We start from the raw sequence: 19899 nt of genomic DNA, 5'->3' as shown, positions 1-19899 counted from the left end.
GTACTGGAAATCAGTCATTCCCTAAGGGTATCTAGCTTGGTTACGTGTATTTGGCGGAAATCACTGAACTCCAGACACCTCCCCAGAGAAGTACAGTGACAAGACCTTGTCCACACCTGAAAATGTGATCAAGGCCTGAGCCCAAAACTTTAACCCAGCAAGCCTATTGAGACATCACTGTTGTGTTCAAATTAGGACTTTGGTCTCATTTTGAAGGTGGCAGCTGCGGCACTCGCCTCTCTTCTCCGCTCTGCTCTGTTCCCCTGGTGACTTGAGCTAACCTCTTTGATTTCTCTCATAACCCGTTTGCATCTCACAAAGGTTCAGGCTCTCCCTTGCCCTCCTTGAGCTAGAGGGATTTTGAGACGTTGTGTGGAAACTGTTGAGTCCCGGGATCATGACCCTTACTGCTGAAAATGGCGGTGGGAGAAGGTAGATCCTTAGACCCAGGTATACATATATTACAGATGTATCATATTGCTCAGTAATTCAATGCTAGTTACAAGAACAAGGTGAATCTACTCACTGGGGATCATGCATGCTTATTGTTGTGCTTTCTATAAAGATGCAAATGAAAGCCACCTATTTCAGCTGTCTGGAGAGAGAGACCGGTTAATAGATGACTTATAAATTACACAGAGATTAGTCTTTAGCAGACAGAGTCATTGAAGGATCAGTGGTTCATAAAAAAGACCAAAACCTGTTCCCTCATTGTCATTCACTCCAAAAGCAGACATAGATGAGCTTCTGATCCACAGAGAATTGTTGTTGTGTGTTTTTCTTAAATTGAAGAGTATTTGGCAGAAAGACCAGGAGCTGCATGTGCTTGGGAAGTAGTTTTTTATTCTGCAGTATAGTAACTTTCAGAATTATTTTATTTCAGAATTTTGTTTCACAGTCAATGTTTTAACCAAAAAACCCGTAAAACCTGAGGTTGTACTGTAGCATTGGCAGAGGTGTTTAGCGGTTCAGATGTGATTTATTTTAGGGTATTTTGAGACCCTAGGCCTGAATCCAAAAGCAGTGGAACTTGAGACGGAATTCCTGATTATGGCAATGAAAGCTTTGCCTGAGAAAGAGCTTTAGGGTTAGGGATGTTACAGTATTCGTTTTTCACTGACACTAGGCATACACTTCAGGAGAGAAAAATGACCTTTCCCGTTGAATTTTTTTTTCCTTGATTATTATGAATGTTGCAAACAGCAAGTGAATTTGTGGAGGAGGGGGGAACTGAGAACATTTTGTAATTCTTGAAAGGTTAATTGCACTATTTATAGACCAAACTGCAAAGGGAAGAAACCCTCAGCATGACCTGGCAGGGTCAACGTAGTAATAGCAACCTAAATGGAGCTCTGACCAGTCATGAATTACTGTCTGTGATACTGAGAATGCTGACAGTTCAATCACAGCACTGTTTCAATAGAGAACTCCATATATTTAAAGCGCTGATACTGTTTTCCCTCTAAATGACAGGCTTGACAGATGGGCCGAAAGCACTGCAGACGTTTGAACAAGGAAATAGAGAGGGAGCCTGCTGGAAGCAGGGCTTCACGCAGCCAGCCGCGAATGATGAATAGAGTGTGATTGTGTCTGACAGGTAGTAATATAACTATTCATTCACCACCGAACACCTGGAGCACACTATATTAAATGGTACAAGATGGAGAGATTCTGTGACAGGAATGGGAAGTGTGAATCCCATGCTGAGTTTAGGTACAGCAATATAAAAGGTCGAGGGTCACGCAATATAAACTGCCTCGGAGAAGGCTGTAATTAAATTATTTGCTTACTAAAGTGTTTCTAATGTTTTGCTAACATGTTGCCAGGATCATTATTTCAGCATGTCTGTATGGTTGAAATAAAAATAGCAAATGCTTCTTTGCTGACTACTGCACTCCCATTCCGCATTTGGAGGCTCACTAATCAAAGTGTCATCATTATTGCACAAAGCTATATCACAGAGAGGGAGTGAGGAGGGGCAGAAATTCCTAATGGCATTATAAGTCCTAAAAGCAAAGTGCTGGTTTCTGTCTAGCATTCTGAAGCTTTTAGCTGACCTTATTAGAGGGCTTTCTAGACCAAAAATTTACTGTGTTTTACGGCCACTGAAGAATCAATGGATATTGCACTCGTGGGAAGTGTGGACTATGGAGCTGTGTAACCCTGTGATTTTGTTTTGTGTACTGTGCCTATAAGTTCCCCCCAAAAGCTGAAAAAAGCTGCCATTTTCATCTTATGAGAGGGCTACTATTCAAAGCCAGAGAAACTTTATTTTGTTAATACTTGTTTTGTTATATTCCTTTAGTAAGGAACAGATCATGCTTACAGTATAGAATCTTTTTTTTGTGTCTGGAAAACCATGACCTGAGAATAGATTTGATATCAGTATGAGTTGGAGCTGAGCAGTAGTAAGTTGGCATATTATATTACCAAATGTTTTCCAGACAGCAACTGTTGAAAACTTTGGGAATGCTTGTTAAGCTTTATTGGAATATACCTGGGATAATTAGAAACTTCTTGGAAAATTTCAGTTGGTATCGTTTATGAGAATATGTGCATCTAATGAATAATATAACAAAAAAAATCTTGCTAGCAGTCGTGTTCAGGTGAAGATTTATAATATGGTTCATGTCTTGCTGGGCAGGAGCAATAACCATATTTTCTCAGTACACTTACCATCTATCTGACTATTGGCAACTTGTAAAACATAATACACAGAAAAAAATAATACCACAAAAATACAATGTTCTTCTGAAAATATAAGTAGCTGATGTATATAGAATGCTTTATTTGTGTCTTTACTTTGGCAAGTATAGGCAAAGGAGTAAATTAAAAATCAAGCAGGCTTACAAATTTTTCATAGCAATTTATTTTTGCTTACAGAAATTCTGGCTGTTAATATAATTCTTAGAAATATTACTGTGGGAAGTGGTCATGCCTGTTATTACTGTGCTTTGACCTGAGGTGCTTGAAAAATTTTGAATGGAAAAGTAGAAAATGTGACTTTTGTCAAAATTTAAATAGCTAATCAAAGCATTTATTTTTATGATTTTTTTAAAAACTCAAAAACATTAAAAGGAATGACCAGATAAAAACATGCTGCTTTGTGGTAGTTGAAATACCTAATTTCATGTTAATTTTTTTCTTGAAATATTTTAATTTTATGTCTACCACATGCCATACATTATTTGACATTATACGGATAAAATATTTCACATTAAAAAAATATATTTTTCAAAGCAATATAATTTATGGTACCCATTATCTATTTGTTGATTTTTCATTTTATACATACTAAAATTGTTAGTCAGTTTTTAATTCTGATTTGAAATAATAATCAATGTTATAATTTGCCACAGAACGGACATGCCGGTTTCCATTTTAATACAGAATAGCTGGTGAAGTAAATTTTGTTTTCAGTGTGCTTGAACTGTTTGTGGTCTCTCAGATTCCACTCTGGTTTGGTTTGGTTTTCTACTTTGTCTGAATTTCTAATTATAGCAATACTCATATATTTTTAATTTTTTTCAAAATGCAGTGTAAAATGTTGGTTTCCATTATCATTGTCAAAAAATATGGTTGAGTGATTTTATGTGGCGTTTCAGGCATTGAAGTAGTCACTTCGACACCTCATGAGAAATAATTGTGAGAACCATACATCTAAATATACATAGTGACATGATTCCTGACTTGTCTTGGAATGTCCTTGTGAAATGAAGTGTTTGGTGGTTGATTTTACATAGGAAGATGTTCAGCAGCTTTCATCTCAGATTAGGTTTGCTTGTCACTTGCCTTGTTTGCAGAATTGTCTGACTAGGTCAGTTCCTATTGCGATGCTTATTTAGGGATCTTTCCTGAAAGCAGCAGAAGTAGGCACTCTTTTCCATTCTCCTTACGTTTCCAAGCAAACTTAAAAAGTAAAAAAAAAAGTTGTGTTACTGATTTTTGTTCTCCTGATTCAGTATCCCTTTTTCATGAAAATAAAATGTATAAAGAATTGATCTATATATGCAGCAAATTAAAGAAACTGCTCATGAACCACATCTTGAAGAAGTTAGACTATCAGTTATTTGGTCAAAGGTATTACTACTGTTAGGAAGTGTCTCTCTTTCACTAGAAAGACTCATCAGGACTGAACCTGTATTGGACTATTTCCTTCAAAAAATTCATAGCTGCTTTGTCAGATTGGCTACTGCTTATTCGTGTTCTACATAGATAATCTATTTTTGACCTTGCTGCTGGCTAAAGGCTAATTCTATCAGATTGTAAGAGATGGATGATAAATAAAAGTCAAAAACCTTTTTGACAAAGAGCATGGATTTGGTTTTTTTCTTTAGTAAAACAAGTGCAATATTCCAACTTTGCAAGTTTCAAAAGGATCTGTGCATCATTTCTTTGTCCCACGCCATCAATCTGGGGATATTTGCTCAATGAATTTGTAATTCTACATTGAGGTTGCACCTCCCTTGAAGAAATTGCCTTTTATAAGACATGTTTTTACACTATTTGGTTTAACAAAAAAATTGTCACGATTTATTGTGTAAATGATTAAAATATTTGTCTGCATTCATTTGCTTGTTCTACTTAGTAAGGAAAGGGACATCTGATTATTTTGCATACAAGGAACATGGATAATGTACAAAATGGTGTCACTTGAGCACAAGAGACCTGCAAAGTTTTCTCTATGGGAATTGAGGGCAATTGCAGCCTTGCATTAGCACAACCTTAATTACCAATAACATTGTTTTGCCAGGAGCAGAGATGTGGTTTTTTTTCTCCCTCTCAATGTTTGATGATTCCTTTCAGTATTAAAGGAAACTACAGCTATGGTTCAAGGAAATATATTTGAGAAATGTATCATCTTTTGTGGGTATTTAAAAACTCTCTGGCAGGAAAAATGTCCTAAACTGGATGATGTCATGAATTTAGTCTTTTTGCGGTAGGGGGAAAAAAAATGCTGAGGGAAACTTATTAAGAGGCTTAAATCCATTTTGATTTTCAGTGTCTAGATGGAGTTATGCGGTAATGGTCACCTTTTTATGCATGGTCATCTTTCATGCATGATTTATGAAAGCTGCTGTGGCTGTATATAAGTAAGGAGTATGCCACGGAATGAGGCTATTCTCCTCATCCTCAGGATAGTTATAGTCTTCCCTCAGGTATAAAGATGTACTCAACTCCTATTTCAGTCAATTCTGTTCTGAATGGTGGGTATATTTAAGTCAACTTTCCCCTTTTCCTAGAGCAGTTCCATGCAGCACAGACAAAAATTTTACTTTCATTTTTCTGTGAATGAGTCTGTCAACAGCTGTCAACATTATCTCCACATCAGAGAGCCTTTTAGCACTGTTCTGATGTTCCTCTACAAAATATGAAAAGAAAGAAGAGAAGAGGAAAGGTCTAACACCAGCATCTTTTGTTCTGTGGGCCTGTAGTTAGTGCACACTATGTAAAGGATAACAATTATTCAAAATAATTTCCTTCTCTGCTCTCGTTTTAACAGCCTGATGAGATACCCGGATGAAATTGTTACAGTGTGGTCCAAGAGATGCACTTGAAAGTTGACCACATTTGTTCTTCAGATCTCCCATATATACAGAATTCCTTTGCATTTCTTCCTTGTGTTTGGTGTTGAATTGGATCCTGGGATGTATATGGCAAGTCCTCAACATTTTAGAACTCGACTTCCTGCTGAATAGACCACTCGATCACCTGCTGAATAGACCACTGGATAGGAATTCAGATAACATAACTCAGTTGTTGAATACAGTCCGAGCGGCACATGCAGGCAGGCAAAGGAGCCCTGATTATGTAAAAAGTTCTGTACCTAAGAGAACCTAGCTGGTCCATCAAAGATAGAAAAGTATGGTTAGTATCAGCCATCTTCCCCACATTTTCTCCCCCTTTTACTGTGGGAGGTGTCCCAGTCTACACACAAATGCATCTAAAGCAGTTAAATGAGTATGTAAAAGTCGTGTCCCCTCCTTCTCTTCTCCAACCTCCTCCCCTGCCCCCCAACCCTAATGACTCTCATAGGCTGAGACCAAACATGCCTTTATGGATGTTCTTTCATCCTGTGCCTTAGGAAGAGGAGCTTTCTTAAGGAAAAAGTATGGAATGGTTAGGCTCACTGGCTGTCTTCTGCAGCCCTTTCTGTTAGCATCCTCTGCAATCAGTGTGGGTATGTTTTACCCCTACCCTCCCTGTAAGTGCACCCTCTTCGTAAGATCATTCATCTGACACACTTTTAATCCAATACTGAGTACTTTTTTCCTCCAGTACTATTACAAATTGTTTCTTTGCTAATTTGTTATTTACCCAGATGTTTTTAGTTCATATACTCCCAAGGGAAGAATTTTATCCAATTACTTCCTAAGGATTGCAACTTTCTTTTTAGTGTTATGATTGCTGTTTTTGGCAACCCCTTACCTTTTGTATCATTGACCCATTTGAAATAAATAAATGTCCTGCTTGTTTTCATGTTGAGCATCGCATGATCTTAGTGCTGTCCTTTATTCATATGAGAATTTTATCAGAGCTAGTTGGGCTATTGCCACTCTTTTTTTTATGTTGCCTATATCTCTGGAGTTTGCAAATTTTTGTTATGTGATGTAATCCATTGCATTTCTTTGAGTCTTTTTTCCAATTTCCATTTGTTACTTTGGCTTATGTTTATCACATCCCTATGATAAAACTGTTTTATCACATCCATGTGCTTTTTTACTTTAAGTTCCACATGCCTTTCTGTCTCAAATAACTTTTCTCGTAATATAGTATTTTCTTTTGTGCACTGTGTCTTTTGAGGACAGTCCACCCTGCTGAAACTTCTGTATGGACTGGATGACTTTCTGTGCTTTGTAGGTTCCCAGTGGTTGTACAAAGGCTGATTCTGGTTCTTCTGATGCTTTTGACTTGTTTCAGTTCTGTGTTTGATTTTGTCTGGCAAATTTGGCTTTTCAACCTTAGATGAGTTAGAAAAGATCATACTTTTTTATGGTTCAAAAATAACTTTTGTTACCTGTTAAAATGGTATTCCTAACCAGTCTTGTCTCTGTATGGAGCATAGTACTTCAATTTGTATAAGAATTTCATAGTTGCCTTCACCTATGTAATTAACTGGAGACAGTTTAGTGTATTCCAGAATCGGCAGTTAGAAAGCAAGCTACCTCTGGTGGTTCTTTCTCTTTTCCTGACATCCACTCCTTGCAAGTATACAGTTGTGCTCTAATAAGCCTTATTTATATTTTAATGTAGCTATATTTCACATTTCTGTGAATTACAGCTCTGAGGAGGCTTTTAGCAGGAAGCTTCCTGCTTCTCTTCATTGTTTTCAGAGTTCATTTATTTGGAGTTCAGAAAGCCTTCAAAACCTTGGTTCCAGCTGTTTGCTTTGTTGTCTAATATGAGCTTCTTTATAGTCAACAACCAGTTCCAGCTGGTTTATGCACATACCTCTTAAAGGATAGGAGGAGGACTTTAGGCATTGAGGATGGAAGAGAGAGAACTGAAAATTTAGAAGTGGCTTCAAAGCTTTGATAAAACAAAGTTGTTATTGTTGGTCCAAATCAATATGACAGTTGGATTCTGGAAGAAAAAATAATTTAAGATAGAGCTTGAAAATTTTTTTGAAAAGGTTTGTATCTTATCATGGTTTGGGAACAGAAGCCATGAGCCAAAGGCTCAAAGGATCCTTTTCTTGTCAGCTTGGCCCAGCTTTATAAGGGGACCTGCCTTTTCATCTTGCCACTTCTCAAGTGCACAAGGGATCTACTAGCCAGAAATCCTCCTGGGATCTTAGTTATGTCAAAGTGAACTACTGATGCTTTGGAAAAAATTAAGGAAACTGTAACTGCCTGAATTGAAAGGGTAAAGGAACTGTTGGAAACTGAAGATCTTTGTTTTATGCTGAGTTTTTTGGGGTACTCCAAATCTTTGACTGCAGTATGGTTGAGAATTTGCCCATAATGCAGCACATAATCACTATTCTGCTGGTGAAGGGCAAGAGCTGCCAGCTTGCAGAGGGAAAGAGAGGCACTGGCTATGGCTTGGCCCAGGAGAGATAAGAGACTTGCCTACACTCTGGAAGTCTGAAAGACTTAAAAAGGCATCTACTGTGCAATGCACTGTGGTGCAAGGATCCCTTATTTAGTGCTGATTGAGCTAGCATCATATTTGGAGAAGAACAGCTGCACTGGTACAGTGTTTTATTCCTGTCTTGTGCCATAGAGACATACCAGTTTATTGGGGGTATATTCACTGTCCCTGTCACTATTTTTTGCTTTATATGCAGGACTTTCTTCTTATCTCATTTCTTAGTCCTATCACTTTTATTGGACAAATGTTTTAAATCCTTCAATGTACTCTGCCTCAAAGTAGATTACAAGAAAGTTTTGCTTGATGTTATATCTTAGATGGTTGCAGTCTTGCTCCTCTTTTTCATCCTGCGCATTGTTTTAAAGGAAATGCTCGTTTAAGTAGGCAATTACACATTTCTAAATGGAGTAGTATAGACTGGATAACCTATCAGTTAAATAGTTAAGGATTGAACTTGGATCACATACACTATAGACTCTTCAGTCTTTGGTAATATCTCATTTTTATTGACTGGAAGAAGCACTGAAGAGTAAATATCTTCTTAACATCCTTTGTGGTAAATATTGTGACTGAGAAATCTTTCAGCTTCTCTGAAATGTCGTCATCTTTGTTTATAGCTTCCTTTCCTCTTTGGTAGTGTACAAAATTCATCATTGTTGTGTGGACATTTTTCTTCTAACAAATAATTTCTCACTCATTTCTCTCGTTTTGGTTTTTTTTGGTTGTTCCCTAAAGTTTTGTTTAGCCTTCCTGATTTCTATTTTATGTTTTACCCAGTGCTTCTTTCTATAGGACTTATGTGAACTGGGGTTGCATCTTCTTATGCTTTCATGTTAGTCTTGCATAACCTTTTTGGTAGAACTTTTTACCATATTAGCTTTATCTTGCTTTTGTGCTTCTTTTGTTGTTGTTTTAAGAGGTTGTATCTACACTGCAGTTGCATGCTGGTATGGTTAAGCAGCTTAATCCTGTGTCAAAGAACTTCAATGTCCTCATTTTTTTCTCTAAGATGGTCTTGGTTAGTTTGCTTGTCTGAAGCTTAGGTCAACAGTTCTTGGTTTCAGTGTTTCATGTTTAAAGGATGATTAATTTAATTAGATTGTGGTCACTGTTACTTAATGAATGATCTGTAGGTACTTGGATTTCTTCCTGATGGTTAATAGTAGAAAGCCCTCCTGTATATTTAAGAACTAGCTATTCTGAGCAGGAAAAAAAAGAAAAAAAAGAAATACCCTCTGAAGAAACTGTTCTGTAGTTCAAGAAAGAATTTTCTTTCAAGTCAGATTGTCAGTGACTGTGTGTGCAGAGGGCAGGCCTATGTATTTATTTACTGCCTTCCAGTGTGCTATGGGACATGCTGAGCTTCCTCAGATTATCTGGGAAATGTTGTTAAACAATTTCTGTAGGGACCCAAGAAAATGGCAATATCCTTAGGGTCTCCTCCCACATTCACCCTTTGGTATATTACACTTGCAGCTTTTGGCCTTTTCTGGAGGTCTTATGTTTACTGTAAGGTACTGAGAAATATTCTGTGACTTAGGTGTAAGGTAGCAGGTGGAAAGGATATCCTGTGGACTCATCTGAAGTAAGTGTTTATCGCATGGTTACCTCTGTCTTTGGGGGAGTAGACTTGATGACTCATGCAGTCTATTCCAGTTCTGCGGACATTAACTGCAGGTGCCATTTGACCAATTCTGAACTAGAATGTAGTGCTTATTTATCACTGCTTTGATCACATTTATGGCTGTGCTCTGTAGGTTTTTCCTGATCTAGAGATTAACAATGATATGTCTTATAACTGCAACATTTTTGAGACTCATCTTTTTATTCAGAAATGGATCTGATTAGCTATTACTACTATATCAATTACATAATGATCATAACATTTGAATGAATAATTCTATTGTCATTTAGACAACATAGCATCACTGAAATGTTTCTGATGATCCCTTACATTTCTGTATTTGATGGCTACGGAGATGATAATTTGTGTGTTTTACAAGAGAGCATGTTTTTATCCCTCTGCCTTTCTAAGCAACATCCATTGTTCAGCCAATATACTTGAGATGGGAATTTATGTTCATAGACTGTAAGCATGAGACATCACTACAGTCCATAATGAGGCCATTAGCATTCTGCTCATGCAAGGCAGCGTGAGTACAATTTTCAGTGGCCTAATGTAACAGGTAATCATAAATTAGTATTTGCTTTGAAACAACACCAGATTACACAGCCTGCATGCTTAAGGAGAATGACTCAGTAAGTAGTGCAGCTCTGTAATGAAGTGGGAGCTCATTAAACAGATGCTATCTACTTCAGTGATCTGCATAAGCAGCAAACAAACCAAATGGAAATGTTTCAACAGAACACTGCAGTCAACCAGAACAAGTTCAGGTTCATTTGCTGTGGCACCATCTACAGGAATTAGTCACAGTAATAATTGAATAGTCGCTTGCTAATTTATCATTTTACATTTGTTATTGCATTTGCATAATGTGTTGTTTTTTCATGTCTTTGGTTACATTAAAATGCCCTCGTCTGTGTATACAAAAACAGAAAACAGTGGGTGATTTTTAAGACTTATCAACCTGTTAGTGTTTAGTGTTTGGCTAGTGATAATCTTGGTGCTTGGTTCGTGTTTTTTAAAGTGTCTTTTTTTTTTCTGGTTTGTGTGTTATATCTTTGCACAGACAAGCCAGAAATCAGCATTTAGGAAAACTGAAATGTTTATTTCTTGATAAATCCAAGATAGAGGCAAGCAGATAGGAGCAATGACTAAGCATCCAGTGTTTCTGGCACTAGAAATGGCATAGGATGCTTTTTCAGTAAGCGGGATGGTCAGAAATGACAATCCTTTTGAACTGGACTCCATGCCTAATTTAAAAGGTCAGTGTTAGTTTTACAGCATGTTACCTGAAGGACATTTAGCTGGTTTTAGAGGCTGCACACCTGCCAGGGAACAACAGTTCTGTATAACAGCATTATGCAATTGTGTTTGAGATGAATGAAATGGAACAAGGCTAATGACTAGAATTTAGAAATTAATAATGATTTTTGTCATGGTTTTAACAATTTCTAATGTGCATCAGTTACAGATATCGCAGAGTGTGTGGGAGCTGTAGCTATTAAAATGGAGATAAATTGGTTCTCACTTTTTATTTGATGTTATTTTTTATACTAAATTGTTTCTCATAAGTGATGATGCAATGAGATACTATTTAGATACACCGCACCTGGCAGAATCCTTTGTTGCTTCAATGAGGCTTTAATTGTTGTTAGACCCTTTAAATATGTGTATGTGTACTTAATGCTTTATTTTCTTTTGGTTTTAAACTGTTCCTCTCTAGGAAAACTTTGATCCCACAGTTGCACTGTGAATTTTGAAGTGTTTGAGGTTTTTTTTCTGTCCTCTGCAAAAAGCTCTTACTGCTGTGAGCCCTTGTCAAAAATTGCTATTTTAGAAGTAGCCAAACATAATGCTTGTGACCTGGATGTAGTCTGTGAACAAAGTAACTGTAGTAGCTTTCTTTCTCTATGTTAATTAGTCATACGTGGCATCCTAATCACTAAGCATGAGTGGATGAGCTCACTATTGGTAAGGAAAAGAGAAGAATTCAGGGAACATTAGTGTTTAGCTCAAAAATAAATTTGAGGGGAAAACTTTTATCAAATACCTACCAGCAAAACTGATTAGAAGTCTTCCAGGAAACAAAACCCATACGCTTGCGAGTAAGGTGTATTGCCAAAGTGAAAAGAACGTCTCTGCTCTGATAATTGTTCACAGAACGTTATCAGACTGCCTTTTCTATAGGGATATTGTATTCTAAAGAGAGTCAAAGCTTGTTTCTATGTCTTTGTGTGGAACTGTGGTAGAGGACCAGGCACATACCTGTGGGTTAAAAAATACTCTTAGTTTTGGGATCCAGGTGATCCAGGTGTTCCAGGTGATAGGGGTTAATAATAGAATTACAGAAGAAATGCGCAAACATCTTGTAACGTACTAGTGAAAGATATAAATGAAGTTCTAGCAGAAATCATACATTTGGTGCAAGACCACATCTGCAACTAACTCTGCTTCAGTAAACTGCAGTGTTAGCAATAATTCTGCTGAGATACGTAGTTAGAAGTGGTGTCCTCAAGAAAGTATAGCAAAACAATGCTAACTGCAGCAAATAGTTGTTGGGAATGTTGCCTCAACTTTGTGCAAATCTACTGCAAATCTGCACAGATGAGAAATGTCTTGCAAGCATTGACTTGTAAATTGATCAGCTGTCCAGGATTTTACTTTATGGTTATTCAATAATTGCACTAAATTTTAGCATTCTTTATCCCCACAGCAATAAAAAGAACTAGAATTTTGGTTTATAAACATATGTTTATGGAAAACATTCATGTTCAATGTAACTGGAGTTTCTGAGTAGCTGCTACATTCCAGGAGTATCAAACTTCTGTCAAAGGGAAAGTTTTCATTGACTGTGCCTATCATCAAACTGTGGAAGACAAAGTAAAAATTTGACAACAATTCCAGATTTCTAAATCTTGCCAGCTTACAGAGTTTAGCAATATAGCAGAAGAAAGCAACAGAACTGGAAAGTCTAACTCAGGATGGCAAAGTCTAACTTGGGGTGGCTTCTGACAGTCCCCGTTGATGATATTAGTTTATTAGTCTAGTTTATTTTCAGAATATTTTGAAATAGGTCATTAAGTTTTGGTTATGCTGCCTTTTTTTTTTTTGGCTACATGGCCTTTAGGAGATTGATAAAACTGCCTAAAATCTTTAGTTGTCTTTATGCCTTTCTGTATTCTTGTATCTGCTATATCAGTAAACTTTAGCAATGTGTGCCTCGTGATCTAGGACCAGCTGTATTACACTTTAACACTTCTTTCATATTAACATTCAGCTGCACATCTTAATTCCATACCAGAGTGATAAGCAGTTCTTGAGACCTAGTGAGTTTAACCTTTTTCAGACATGAAGCAAGCTTCTGGTTACGTTGTCCTCATATATAGATAGATTCAGTTGTTATAAATAGTACATTTTTAACAAGAGGATCAAATTAAGAGGTGAAGAAAATGGTTGTAGAGAAGTACAAGGAAATCCATGTTGATGAAAGTTTCATTTCAAAGAGACAGTTGAATAATAGATTTACAGGAACTTCTGCTCTTCTTTTGGCTTACTTTTCCAGTTTCCTGGAATAGATTACATGAATTCTGACTCACTTAAATGTATTTATTTATTTTTAAGAAATAGTACTTAACAAGCCTGTCTCTGAATTTCACCTTAGATTAGATTCTTTCTTTGTTTAGTTACCCACCCCTAGATATTGCTTGAGCTTTTTTTTTTGTTTCCTGATGGACTAGGACAGGGTGTAACACAAGTTCAACAGAGTGAAATGCTATTCTCTATTCTTTCCTGAAGCTCTACTTTCATCACCAGGAACAATGAATGATGTGCAGCTGCAAGTTAGCGTTTCTACCAAGTTCGCTTTTGAATCACAAGTCTCCCCTTTTTAGAGGACAGCATGAGTTCTGTATTTTGTTTTTATTTTAGTATTGTATTTCCTCCCCTTCTCTCCCTCCTCCTGTGTAGCTCTCCAACTATTGAAACTTTTCACTTGGAGTTTATCTTCTGATATGTTTGCTTTTGATTCTGAAGTTCCCACTGATAGCTTTCAAAAGCACAGATGAAATCTGCAGTTCCCAGTGTAGCCTGTAATGAAGACTATTCAATGTATGCTACTCTGTTTGAATGGATTAGTACCAATCATGGAATGATGATCATAAAACTTGGTGATGCTGAGTTATCTATCACCTTGTCACTAGAAATTGTGTTAAATAGAGTGTTTTTCAACATTTTCAATAACAAAAACGATGATGAATATTCCCACAACTACAAATAAGTCTCCTGTACCTTCTTTTTCCTAAGCCATCCAATAAATTCACTGTAGTAACTTGAATATTTGTGTGAGGTAAGAAAAAAATTTGGGCAATTACATGAAAATAATACAATTAATATATGAAGTATGTGACCATATGATTCCTTTCTCTTCTTTTCGTAGCTTTATTGTTCATGGCTTCTTCCTGGGTCTGAGGCCGTGTACTTGTTTACTGAATTTAATCTTATTGCCAGGCATTCTTACCTTTTCTGATCTCTTGCGCTTTTTGTTTTAAGTTTGACTTTCTCCTTCTGTGTGTTCCTGTATCTTCTACCTAAGTGTTACCTACATCCTGGATTGCAGTTTTGTGCTTAGCACAAATGAAAGTACTGACCAAAAAGAGTGCAGACTGAAAATTAACTTCTTTCCATGTTTCCATATTTGGGATTCCTATTTCCATATTTGGGATTCCTAATTTTGCTTGACATTTTCATACTTCAGTATTGTCATATTCTGTCTGCTCCTCTCAAAACTGGATATCTACTTCCCAGAGGAGGAGAGGGAACAATGATTTCCTTGCTTAGGCTATATTGGATTACTCCTGTTTTCCTATTACTTTTTTGGAAGGTAGGAAGCAGTATTTCTGAAACAGGCACTTTTATCTGGATGGTTTCTTTATGTCTCTGCTAATTTTATTACTAGGAACAGGACTCTGTTAAGGACTCTGACTTAGAGGTGTTTTAGAAGTAGGTTTTCATTGGCCAATGGCATAGTTCATCAGAATGGGGATTTACTGTCTTTAATTATAAAACTGATGTGTTCTCAGCTCAAGCTTGCCATAGACATTTGCAGCAGAACGGACAAACCTAATATCTGGCCAGAGAAATGTTGGCTAAAAGTATTTGCCAGGCTAAATATAGCAGCCCATGACAACTGGCGACTTAGTGACTCCAAACTGGAGCCCTTTCCAAGTTCTTCCTGAAGATGAGCCTATAGAAGCGCGATCATCTTGAGCAGCTGTTTTTCTGTGGGTGCCTTAGGTGTAGATGCTTCTGCATCAAGCTTATAAAACACAGGCTGTTTGATGTACAGGGCATGGTCTGCTTGAAGCTGGCCTTCATAATGTGGTGTTCAGTTTGCCAGACCGCAGTGCAATATGTTCAGGCATTTACATTTTCATCCACAGCGTGTGTCTGGCTTTAAACAAGAGAATGGGTTTCAAAAATGTTTCAAAAATATCATGACAGCCAGGAAATATGAGCCACTGTTAATTATGTTATTATCAGTTTAACTGCCATGTTAACGTGACTGAGGGTGCGTCTCAGTGCTACGAGAAGCTCTTGAATGACTGTGTGACAGTGAATACGGTTACAGTTTTTCAAAGGGCGGAGAGCAAGGAGTATCTGCTCTTTGGGAGTAGCTAACCATTTCCTTCTGTGATAGCCAGCCAATGCAGGAATTGAATATGCACTGCAGGCTAATGGGCTGCACGTCAGGAGGTGAACAAAAGAAATGACTGAAGGTGGTGCAGGGGAAGAAACCTTCTCCTACTTGCACATTTCAGGAAAAAAAACAGGAGAAAAGTCAAATTTCAGACAGGAAAGAGGTGTCAAAGATAAAGAGATATTGGCCTTGAGTCTGTAAGCTGTTAGAGAAAAAGGAAATAGATGATTAGATTGTGAGGGTGTAACAAGCATAGATATAGTTTAGATGGCCCAGTAAATGTGCAAATTAGGCTTGTGACAGTTAAAATCAAAGGAAAGAACAAAGTAGCCAGTTCGTCTGTCTTAACATAAAGAGAGGTCTGTAATGAATAGAAACTGAAAAGGCTGAGCAAGAGCAAGGTAAAGCTAATGTGGACTAAGTGCTGGCAATTTGATTTGGTCTGAGTTTGATCTGCATTTGCAAAGCAGCAGTGATTTATGAATATATCTTTTGGTGCCCAAAGTATGAGTCTCTGTGCCCTCCTTTTCCCTTCTTTGATACTTTTCAATTATTCATGCTGCTGCTCCTCACTCCCTGCGTTGTGATTTAAGCCTAGGTAACACAGAAAAATGATCCAGAGGACTTTTCATGATGTTTTACTTGTGTTTTAAAAGGTTGAGCATAACTCTTACATGATTAAAGGGTTTGTCCAGCAGACTGATTTCTTAGAGAGAGGATGCATTTTTACAGATCTTGGTTCTTTTGCTTTCTTCATCTGACTTAGGCTGTCAGTAGCCAAGCTCATTTGCCCTTTCATTTATTTATTTTTGAACCAAAGGCTTGCTAGGTTTTTGGAATCACAAATATACACCCTGTCTTTCCTCTCCCCACCTGAAAAGACTCTTCAAAATCCATCTAGCTCAGCTTTTCCACATTAGTTTCCTTTGACAACCAAATAAGCTCTCCAGACCTTACCAGGAACTTGAAGGCCCAGTCATTATTAGTACTCCTTGTATTCAAAGGTATACCTTTCCAACTAAGGAGGAGACAGGCTACAATCAGTACTGTTGCACTCGGAGAGGCTGCAGATCCTCTTTAATATCTTTTTCTAGTCATAGTGTTGTAACTGATCAGCTTTATGAGCCTGGAGAAGAATTTTCAGAAATGATGTTAGGTGCATAGGACATTTTTATGTGAGAAGCAGAAAAGCTTATTTTTGGAAGACAGGAGAGGAGCAAGTATAAATTGTCTCAGCTTTGTCCTAACTACATTAACCTGCTACAGAGTTGAAGAAAATGACAAGAACAAAAATTGCAAGGGCCGTATCTAAGTGTTACAAATTTTGTGGCTGTCAGCCAGAAAAACAGGGCGTCCATGGTTGTCACAAGAGCATGAGGGAACAAAGACGACTTTCTGGTTGAAGAGAAAGATTATAGGGCTGGGAATAAAGAGCTTAGGAGGGAGCTGAAAATGAAAACTTAATCCACACAAAATGGGGACAAAGGAGAGTTGAATGTTCAAAGAAGGCACATTCAGAGCCAAACAGAGTACAGTGATCGGTGGAAACCTCAAAGGAATGGTGTGTCTGGCGTTCCTCAGTGAATGCATTGGTCTCCTTTTTTGGGACAGAATCAGGGGTGAGGAGGAAGTAAGTGGGTGCAAGGAAGTCAGAGTCTAACTTTGAAGCCTGGAAAGTGCAAGTTAAAGAATGGAGCTTTCTTATATCCTGTCCATCTCCGTAATACGTTTTGATTCTAGGTCCTCTGTATACACAGCTGACTTGGCCCCCTTATACTTAAAGCATGAAAGTTAGCTGTTATGTGATGGAATATTTATTATACCAATGTTTGAGTGTAAGACTGAACTGGTGTATAACTGGTGAATTGAGGTGAGGGGGAAGAAAAATGATTTACATCAGCTTTGAGTCTACTTTGAATTAGCCCTCAAAGGGGTTTGCGTGTGTGTAAAGGTCAGGAGTGTATAGAGATGCTTTGAAACTTAGATTTCTTGAATGTAGGTCCAAATGAAGAAATATCTTGTCAGTGATTAACTCTATTATTGTAGAATCTTATTTGGGGAATCAAATAGTAAATACAGGTTTATGGGGTTGAATTTTTAAACAGTGTTTTCAAAGAGTATTAAGATTTAGGAATGAAATTTACATTGTAGTATTTGCTTTCTTTAATCCATGGAAGCTTAGTAATTTAATACAAGAGAAAAAGTTAATACCAGGAATTTCCTTTCTCTTTCAAATATTTTAAGTCATATTTTTATAAGATTCTTAAAACTGCATTGAACTGCTTATCTGTGATTTTAAAACAGATGTTTTAGGGCACTACTATTTGGCCTGGAATCTTTAGCTGAAAATAAGCTTAGTGATATGGATCAAGGTTAGAAGAACTTTACTACAAAAGTTGCCAGGCTTCAGTGAGTTCCATGTATAATGAGTTCTGTAATGAGTGGTGGGTTTTTTATTTTTTATTTTTAAACTATATCTCTTTTTTTCACACTTGATGCTGGTACTGTGAGTTCAAAATTTCAGTTCAAAGCAAGACTGAAATATATTCATCATTACATTTGCTTGATTGTTAACAAAAAAAACACAAGCAAGATACATGAGTCAGTATTTGGATGGTGGATCAAAGATACCTAAGGACCTACCCACCTACCTATCTTATATCCACTACCTTTTGACTATTCAACTGTCTAAAGATCTTTTTCACTAAAGAGAATTGAAAAACACGCAGCTGTGTGCAAGGTAACATTATGGTGATGCAGTACTAAGGAGTTCTACGATGGCAGGTGCTCTAATTGCTTCAAAAGTACTTATAATGTAGATCAGACATATGAACAATAAATGACGGACAATACCCAAACAAAATGCCAGGCACAAGATGTGATTTCAAGTCTTGTCCTTCACTGCTATGATCCATTATTATGATTTAAAGGAACATCAGAGAAAGAAGAAAGAGTACCTGTGAGCAAGATGGTAGGTGGGTATTGGGAAGTCTAACTCATCCAGAAACAGTAATCAAACTCCAGTCTAGTGGGGGAGTATGCTTGACTTCAGGGTCTTCAGCCAAAGATGACTGCTTTAAAACAAAGATGTACTTTTGAGTCATATATCCCTGGGAGAAATGGTGTCATATTCTGTATTACTGTATCCAGTTACTGTATGTAGGTTAAAAAATATAAACCATAAACTTAGGTCTTAAGCCTGTTTGATAGTTCTCCACAGCTCCCACACAATTTATATTTTACTTGTCTTTTTAATTCATGAAGAGATCTGCTATCGTGGAAGAGGGTATTTTGTTTTGAGGGTAGTTATTGCTGTTCTGAGATCAGTTCTTCAACCTCTATAAAGGTGTGTTGAAAATAATGCTTGTAGGTGATCTCAGGGGGTGAGAATGACTGTATTAATTGTTCCCACACTCATTACAAAGAGCTTGGTGCCAGCAATGCTCTGAGAAAAGAAGAGGTCTTCAGGACTGTTGAGACTGGAACTGGAAAGAAAGTGTCAAGCAAACATTAAGGTTGGCAGTTTCTCTTATTAAGGGAGCATTAAACCAACAGCGTGAAGGTAAGTACTGAACTGACAGTAATGGGATATTCTAAAAGTTGCTGTTAGGTTTCGAAAGATAAAAGTTGAAGACTTAGAAGCTCAGAAGAAATATCTGACACTTCTTAAGATTTGCACCAAATGTCATTATAACTGCAGGAAGATTGAATGCCAGCTGGGAAAGTTCTCTCCTCTTTTACCATTGATGTTCCTTAGTCTTGCTCTCTCTTATTTCTTGTGGTTTTCTGTGATGCTTCATTTGAAGGCGTCCAGAGGAATAGTCTCCCAAATGCATTTTGTGCTTTTTCTATTTCTTTTATTAATAAGCTTTAATTATCCAAGTTTTTCTTTCTTAGACATGGTCCCCAGTTTCACTTTTGATGTGTTTCTCAATTGCTATTTTTGTTCAGAAAACTTCAACCAATTTGGACAGCAGAATTCTCAACGTCCTCAAAGTGAGAGTCAAGCAGGTTATCAAATTTATTACAGGTAAGCGGGAATGGGGAAGTAATACATTAATGAGCTGCACCCAAACACTGACCAAGCAATTCTGGCAAAAATAGTAAGAGCAGCCCATCTTCATTTCACTCTTTATAGCACTCAAATAAGGTTGTGAGAAAATGAATTGTTTCAGTTGAGAATGCAATAGTTGATGTAAAATCCTTGTAGGGAATCATAAGCATATTTGCAAAACTAGGGCATCAGCAATTACCAGATTGACTCTAAATCACAAGAAATAATTGGTATATGTAAACCATGCATCAGTAGTATATGTTTCTAAAGAGATTTATTTACAGTTGAGTAGGTGTTGTTTCAGTCAATGCCAGATACTGAGCCTCAAGGCAGCCAGTTTCCTGAACAAAATATTGCAATCCCGTATTGGTTTCATTCTTCCCTCTTCGATAATCTTGCATGTAATAACCATTAAAAATGTGTTGCTGATGG

This window comes from Apteryx mantelli, chromosome Z (assembly GCF_036417845.1).
Source record: "Apteryx mantelli isolate bAptMan1 chromosome Z, bAptMan1.hap1, whole genome shotgun sequence".
NCBI classification, from domain to species: Eukaryota; Metazoa; Chordata; class Aves; order Apterygiformes; family Apterygidae; genus Apteryx; species Apteryx mantelli.
Note: the sequence above shows the minus strand (reverse complement) of the source record.